The sequence below is a fragment of the Fragaria vesca genome, linkage group LG5 (assembly GCF_000184155.1).
Source record: "Fragaria vesca subsp. vesca linkage group LG5, FraVesHawaii_1.0, whole genome shotgun sequence".
Lineage (NCBI taxonomy): Eukaryota > Viridiplantae > Streptophyta > Magnoliopsida > Rosales > Rosaceae > Fragaria > Fragaria vesca.
The window spans coordinates 5,548,778-5,557,423 of record NC_020495.1 but is presented as its reverse complement, the minus strand read 5'-3'; the positions used below and the strand labels follow the sequence as shown (position 1 = coordinate 5,557,423).

Genomic DNA, 8,646 nt, shown 5'->3' with positions numbered 1-8,646 from the left:
AAAATTAACATATATACACATGTACGTACCTATATATAGCTCCACAAACTAATTATGGACAGATTTCAACAACACCCAAACTTTTTCTCCAGTTTTTTCTTCTCCCTTTTTTTTTCTCAGATGAGCTGCTGTTCAGATCTGCGAATATAAAGAACTTTAGCCGACGAAATTTATTTTCGTTGGCTATAGTCAACTTTAGCCGATGAAATTAAAATTTCGTCAGCTAAAGAATGTTTAAAGTCGTCGGTTAAAGTCTGTGACTTTAGCCGACGAAATAAATTCTTTAGCCAGTGAAATTAAAATTTCGTCGGCTCAAGTTGACTATAGCCGATGAAAATATAAATTAGTCGACGAAGAAAAATTTCGTCGGCTAAAGTCTACTTTAGCTGACGAAAAATTGATTCGTCGGCTTGGTTTTTTTTTTCATCGGCTAAAGCCTTTCTTCTGGTAGTGCTATACAACCCATCAAAATGGTGGATGAGAGAGCTTGGTGTTTCTTTTGATTTTGGCGAGTGAGCTAGTGGATGAGCTGGATAATCTGAGTGGTGGTGCTAAACTTGCAGACAGTGGCCGTAGGGGAGAATGTTATTTATCTTCAAGGAGTATCGGGTTGGCGGTGGCATGGCAGAGGAGGAGAGAGGAGAAGCGAAATCTCATAATTACCCTTTGAAAAAGAAATAATTTCAATGAGTTAACGGTGTCATTGACACCATTTACTATTAATGTGTAGGGTTTTGAATGTCATGTACCGTTTTGATTTTTATGAAACTTCAGACACTAAAATTATGAGTGGTTCATTTCTCATGTATTGTTCTTAAAATTTTCTCAATTTTTACCTGTGTATTCCTTCTCCTTCGTAAGAACGAAGACGCTTCCTTCAAGTTCTTATGGCATTCCAAAGCCATGTACTTTACAGACCAATAACCAACCCCGGATTTTAATTTACCATCCAATATTGCATCAACATCAGCATCCCAAACCTGTGTGATTCCCCTGATGAGGTTGAAAATCCCTAGAGCAATCTGAAAAAGCAGCATAAGGTTTTAAGCGAGTAATGTTAATCATGTATTACAGTAACTCACATATTCAATTTCCAGTACGTGGTGCTTATTATTTTCTTCTTCTTCTTCTTCTGGGAGACTATAACAGAACAAGTCCTATGGTGGCTGCGGACTTCTCTCTCCTCCGTCTATTCCCTTTTTCCTTCTCCCGCCTCATCTTGCTCGTCTTCTCTCTCTCGCTCGCTTCGGATCCAGAAGAAGATTCCAGATGCTCGTACTACCTCGGTTGGGGCCATGCCTCATCTTGCTCCTCCGGCTGCGGCGACAGAGGCGGCTCAGGTTTGAAGTGCGATGCGACAACGTCATTTGTGAACGAGAGAGAGAATATGGATCGATGAACGGAGGGTTATCTCCGTTAGTGTCGCACGGCAAATATTGTTTTTATGCTAATGAAAAATGAAAATTAATTTTAATAAAAAAATGGAAAATAGAAATGAATGAAAATGACCTTCAAAATATGGTTGTCGTCAGTTTTTTTAGCGGAGCTAACTGTTCTAGATATTAAACTTCGGTCGAGGTAAGAACGTGAGATACTGTTTTGTAGTTTTCAGAAATTGAGATACCAAAGCTTTGCTTCTCTAAAAGCTTTGCTTCTTTAAAATGTGAGACAATGTTTAGACAATTTTCCCTTAAAAATTTATTCAATACTATTTTCATTAATTGAATACACAATTAGATTTCATTATTGGTCCTCTGTACGTAAGAGAATCTTGAAAAAAATTACCTGCAATTTCCCGATTTTGTTCAAAAATATTTCTCAAAGTTGATTAGCATGCAAATCAAAAAACATAAAACTCACGTACACTAGAGAAGAATATATCTTCGCATGAACATTGTCTTTTTGATATGTCGCCAAAATTGTAAAGCAAATGGAGTAGGCATGTCACGCCCCAATTTTCGAAAAATAATTTTCAAAAATTTTGGCATGACATAACTTAAAATAATATAATCCCAAAACCTGTTTCAAACAAATTTCAAGAAAAACTAAACTCAATGCGGAAATATAAATGTCACACAACTCAACACTGAGTTAAATATTACATTTCTTTGTTTACATAAACTTGAAAGTCAAGAAAATGAAAACGCTCACATGAGTTTAATGCTGTCTACCCCAAATATAAAAAATATACAATGAACAGCAAAAACCAACAAAAAACCCTGCCACTAAACCTCTGCCTCAACCCTACTGATCCTCACATGCAAGTCTAACCTCTATACCAAGAATTGATGCACCGGGTTGTAAACAACAAACCCGGTAAGCTAAAAAGCCCGTATGAGTAATTCTCAAAATAACACAAAATCTCCAACAACCAATTATATCACAAGAGCAATTTATATCCATAATTAAATCCACAATTCCAACACTAGCTTTTTTTTCAAATAATATGTACTCATGAGTCCCAGGTGTTAATAAATACCCCTTATGACCTACAACAGCAAATTGTGTACCCATGGGTCCCAGATACCATAAGCTATCTCCCATGACCTATACCGACAGACGGACTAAAGCTCTATTCCTAATCGCAACCAATCACCCGGCCAAAGACTTGGAACCCGGTTTGACTGTCTAATATCAAACACAAAAATGATAAATAGCATCTTAACCGTAACCAATCACCCAATTAAAGGTTTGGAACCCAGTTTGGCTATTTATCTAACAATCACAATATCACAACATTATCCTCAACAACACAATATCACATCATTATCCTCAACAACACAATATCACATCATAAATTATATCCTTCCACATAGATATTCCACAAAAATAATCTATCAATAATCAATAAAATTATGATCACATGAATCTCAAAAATAGCATATAAGAAAAACTTGTTTTATCTTACCTATGAGCCGTTGGCGATCAAGCTCATATATTTTTTTAAAACAATTAAAAGCATATTATTAAATCTAACATCATCATCATCAACATCATCACATGACCATAATAACATTTGGTTCAAAAGTGAACCTTGGTGAGATTTACTCACCTAAATATCCTGCTGCAAATTCCACAAGACGACAAAAGCAAGCCAAAACACAACTTCACAAATCACCTAAAATCACACAATTAAAACCTTAGTAACTAAAATACCATAGGTTAACACAATACCCTTAAACTAACCCTTAGTTCAAGGGAGGACAACTTTCCAAAGTCGTCGAACTTAGCGACCTAAAATGGCTGCCTCTAATCCTCAAACCCTAACTCAACCTCCACTAAGCCTAATATCACATTTAAAGTTCTAACATGCAAACCTTGCTCACAACCTAGAAATTCTACATCTCAACAAGCTCACAACAATAAGAGCTAGCTAAAACACAGCAAACTAAGCCACAAACACTGCTGGACGCGCTGCCACGCACCGTCACAAGTGGCGGCGAGTGCGCCCCACGCGCCACCACAAACTTCCGAATTTGAGAAAACTCTCAACAGCAAAGTTGAAGCTTGAAGCAAAGGGAACAATTTTCATACCTGAGGCTTCAACCAATTTTGGCCGGAACCGGCCGGAAACTGCCCCGAAAACAGCAACCCGAAATCAAAACCCAAACCTGCAAATCCGGCGCCCAAACTAGCTCTTTAGGTCACCAAAGAGGTATAAACATCTCTAGAAGAGAGAGGAGAGCAAGACTCACCTAACCTTGGTCGGAATCGCCGTCGAAAACACCGACTTTCCGGTGGAACAGCAGCAACTCCGCCGCTTCGTGGCGGCTTCCAGGCGGCGAGACGGCGAACGGGACTACTCCAGAAATGGAGAGGACGTCGGTACGGAACCAGCGACGTCCAAAATGGTGGCCGGATAAGGAAGAAAATGACCAGAGAAGAAAGAGGGTGTGGGAGGGTCGGGAGAGAGAAGAGAGAGACTGAGAGCTGGCTGTTGCAGTTATAGGTTTTCCAAAAATATCTCCCACACATTTTTCTACTTATACTCTTTCCAAAACCGAAAACTAACTTCCTCTGACCATAACTTTCTCATACGACATCCGATTTACGCGTGCCATGTGTCTACGAACTCATATCGACAAACTCTACAACTTTCATGAAGGAAGTTTTCGGAAATAACTTACGGAAAATAAAGTCAACTTTTAGCCTCTTAAAAGTCAAGGCATTTATAATAAACTCCCGAAACTTCAACTTCACACAAACTAAAGAATTTCCATAAATAATCCTTCATTAATTCCGAAAATAATACAAGGAAAATTGATATGAAAATCTAGGGTATTACAAGCCAATAATGCACTTTTTGTTAAATGGTGCTTGTTAGAATATATAGATTTTGTAGACATGCCTAATGTTATTTTAGGGTGTTCCTATAATATGGGGATTAGGCACAGTGTCCCTCCTTGTATTTTGTGGTTTCGTTAATGGTTATAGCGTGAGGACGACCGTTCTAATCCTTAGCTTAAAAAAAAAAAAACAGGAGAAGAAGATCATTTGAAAGTCAATTATAGTAATCTTAAAGCACTTCGTTATGTTTAATTTGTTGAAGTTCTATTTAAGAGGAGGTAGATATGCCTGGATCTCCACACGTTGATCGCCAATGGCTTCAAGAGTGGCATCAACTTCTTCAGTCCTCCTAGTACTCTTCTCCATTTTCATCGTCACCTGCTTCTCACCAACCTTGTGCCTGAACCAGTACCATCCACTAGACCCTCTAACCCAGTCCGAGTTCAACCAGATCAAATCCATAATTCGTAGCTCATATCCCTCCCAAAACTTCACGTTCCAATACGTAGGGTTAGACGAACCTGAAAAGTCGACCGTCCTGTCACGGAATTCCAAATCCACCGCGAAATCCCACCTTCCTCGCCGAGCCTCAGTTGTTACACGACTAAACAAACAAACCCACGAGATTACAGTCGACTTGTCAACCCATTCCATTCTCTCTAGTAAAGTTCACAACGGAAATGCCTACCCTCTGCTAACCGTAGACGGACAAAAACTTGCGAATGAGTTACCATTTAAATATCAACCATTCATCCAGTCCATAAAAAAGAGAGGGCTTACTATATCCCAAGTTGTGTGTAGCGGTTTTACAGTTGGCTGGTTCGGAGAGGGAAACACTAGAAGAACAATAAAGATAAACTGCTTTTACACAAATGGGACAGTGAACTTGTTTGTGAGGCCAGTGGAGGGAATAACATTGGTTGTTGATCTTGATATAATGAAGATAGTTCACTACAGCGATATGGGTGTTGTTCCGGTGCCAAGGGGGGAGAGAACCGAGTACCAGGCCTCAAAGCAGATGCCGCCTTTCGGTCCACGACTAAACGGTGCTTCAGTGTTGTCCGCCGGAGATGGTTTCGTCCTCGACGGGAACACTATCAGGTTAGTTAGCAACTTAGTATTGCATTTGTAACTAAGCAATTTGGTCACGAAATGATGTTTATAGACATATTATGTTAAGTGATTCTATATATGATTTTTTTTTTCTTGCATGCATGCAATTAGAGTTTTCTAATTTGTATTCTTTCTATCGATCAGATGGGCCAACTGGGTTTTTCATCTCGGATTTGATGTTCGCACTGGAACGATTATATCTCAAGCATCAATTTACGATCTGGACAAGAAGAAATACAGGAGAGTTTTGTACAGAGGGTTTGTCTCAGAGCTGTTTGTGCCATACATGAACCCAACTGCTGACTGGTACTACAAAACCTTCTTTGACAACGGAGAGTTTGGGTTCGGCCAATCTACCGTCTCGCTTGAACCCTTGACTGATTGTCCTAACAATGCCAAGTTCATAGATGCCTACTATGCTTCACAAGACGGCACACCTGTGAAGATATCAAACGCTATTTGTATCTTTGAACGACACGCAGGAAACATCTTGTGGCGTCACACAGAAGTTACCATCCCAGATGAAGTGGTAATCTGTTAGGTTTCTGTAAATGTACTATTCCCATTTCTACACTCCGTTCGATCTTTTGATGGAATTTCATGAATGAGAATGTATTGCAGATAACGGAGGTGAGGCCGGAGGTCACTCTAGTGGTGAGGATGATTGCAGTTGTGGGCAACTATGACTACATAATCGATTGGGAGTTTAAGCCATGTGGATCCATAAAACTCGAGGTCTGATATAATTGTTTGTTTTTTTTATTAATCCCTACTAATTAATCTTGCAAAGAGTTCTTTGTTTACGTACGACGCACCATACAAATCTCATGAGATCGATATTATGCTTTCTGTGTTTGATACCTTACACAGGTTGGGCTAACTGGTGTGCTATAGAAACTGAAGGGGTCAAATACACCCACAAAAACCAAATAGACAAAGAAGTTTATGGTACACTAGTAACAGATAACACAATTGCTGTGAACCATGACCACTTCTTGACTTACTATCTTGACCTTGATGTGGACGGTGAAGGCAACACTTTTGTTAAGAACAATTTGGTGACTAAACGTGTGACAGACCCGAGTATTCCAAGAAAGAGTTACTGGACAGTTGTAAGCGAGACCGCTAAGACTGAATCAGATGCAAAAATTCACTTGGGTTTGAAGCCTTCTGAACTAGTTGTGGTGAACCCTAACAAAAGGACCAAACCTGGAAATCATATCGGTTATCGCTTGATTCCGGGATCAGTTGCAGCACCCCTTCTGTTAGAGGATGATTACCCACACATTCGTGGTGCTTTTACGAAGTACAATGTGTGGCTTACACCGTACAACAAGTCGGAAAAATGGGCCGGAGGACAATATGTTGATCAAAGCCGAGGAGGCGATACCTTAGCAGTTTGGAGCCTCAGGTATCATCTGATCAATTAATTAAGAAGTAATTCTAAGTAAATCACATTTTTCTGACTATTAACCGACAATCTATCATGTAATAATTAATTAAAACTGTGCGTGATTCTTGAGACTAATATTTGTTGATTGTCTTCATCAATTTGTGTGTGTGCAGGGATAGGGAAATTGAGAACAAAGACATAGTGCTGTGGTACACCATTGGCTTTCACCATGTTACTTGCCAAGAAGACTTTCCAATGATGCCAACATTAAGTGGTGGATTTGAGCTCCGGCCAACTAATTTCTTTGAGAGTAGTCCAGTGCTTAAAGTTAGGATTACAGTACCACCTCCTAAGCATGCATGCGCACTCGCCTAATTGTACCAAGTAAATCAACCTACATATCTTAATTATTTGCCTCTTGAGTTTTTTTCATCATCGTGTAATAACACTTATTATTTGGGTCACCTTAATTTTTCTCGTTTTCGTTAGTTGTGATCTAGTTGGCTTTAATTTTACGTTGTCTTTGAGGAGTAAGGTTTTTTTGCCCCTCCCTCTCATGTGTATTTTCTATTGAAAGAAAGGAGAGATATGCTCTCTGTATATCTTCAATTTCACTAATAAGCCAAAGAGCAGTGACATGCATGTATACGCCTTCTTTCTTATTATCGTTATTGTTTAGTTTTATTTGTTGACATATATACATGAATGTATAAGAGAAAGTCCGTCGACATATATACATGTTATATTTCCTGTACAGATCGACTCAGTTTTTTACTCTTCATCAAGGAAACGTGTTCCTAGCTAATTATGTTCTAATCACTTGTTGACATATATGCTTCATCCAAAAGCCTTGAAGAATAATATTTTGTCCGAAAATCAACATTCCAATCCAAATGAGACTAGCTAGTCAGACTACAATACAATTTGTACGCCTCAGCAGAGATTAACTCTAGCTACCTGCCCGTGGCAGGACCCTCGGATGTTAAACACAACTGGGCAACTAGGGAGCAAGGCTAATAATTTATATTTTTCATTTTCCATGTGGGAACTATTTATATTTTCATTGCTTCCCCACAATGATTTCTTCTCTCTTCAAAAAAAAAAAATTGATTTCTTCTCTTTAATTAAACCATTTGAATGGTTGCTCGGAATTTTACCGAATAATTGGATAGTGACCCCTGTCAGTTTGATCGATGTCATATCTAGTATTTGCTTCACTGTCGACGTCGGCCGCCAAGAAAAATTCTGATCTCAATTCTGTATTTTAATAGTGTATATATATAATGTGGGCATTAAGGCAATTCAAAGTATCAAAATATTGTACTAAATCCGGACACTGCGCGCGCCAAATCCAGTATTAAAGTTAGGGCATATATATTTTATGTTTTAGAAACTAAAACATAAAACAACTCTATTCAAAAAAAAAAAAACATAAAAGTAAATTTTTTTTTTGTGAATAAATATTGTTTACTTATTCTTACTATTGTTGGTGTTAACTACTAGAATAAAGGACTTAGGTGGCAAACAAGATTAGTCGCCTAAATGCTCATTTTCGTCGCCTAAGTTCTCAGGCGACGAAATGTTCGTCACCTAACAGTCGTCGCCTCAGCATAGACCCATAAGAACTTCGGTGACGAATACAAAATATAGAAAATTTTATCTAAGTCACATTCTCAACATTTTCTCTCACACAAGTCCACCCTTATTTTTGTACCCACATAAGTCCACTTTTTGGCCCAAATTCATTAGATTAGCTTTACCCTATACCTAAAATACCCCTTATCTCAACTAAAATCATCTTCACATATTCTTTGTCCGTTTCTTTCATCAAAGAAACTCTCTCTCTCTCTCTC

At 38.5% G+C, this 8,646-nt stretch overlaps 2 pseudogenes; both read left to right on the top strand.

Moving 5' to 3' along the window:
- The window catches only part of LOC101307895, a 29,912-nt pseudogene extending 28,566 nt beyond the window's left edge, over positions 1-1,346 (top strand).
- A 3,254-nt stretch (positions 1,347-4,600) lies between these two features.
- LOC101307595 lies at positions 4,601-7,168 on the top strand (annotated as a pseudogene).
- The last annotated feature ends 1,478 nt before the right edge of the window (positions 7,169-8,646 follow it).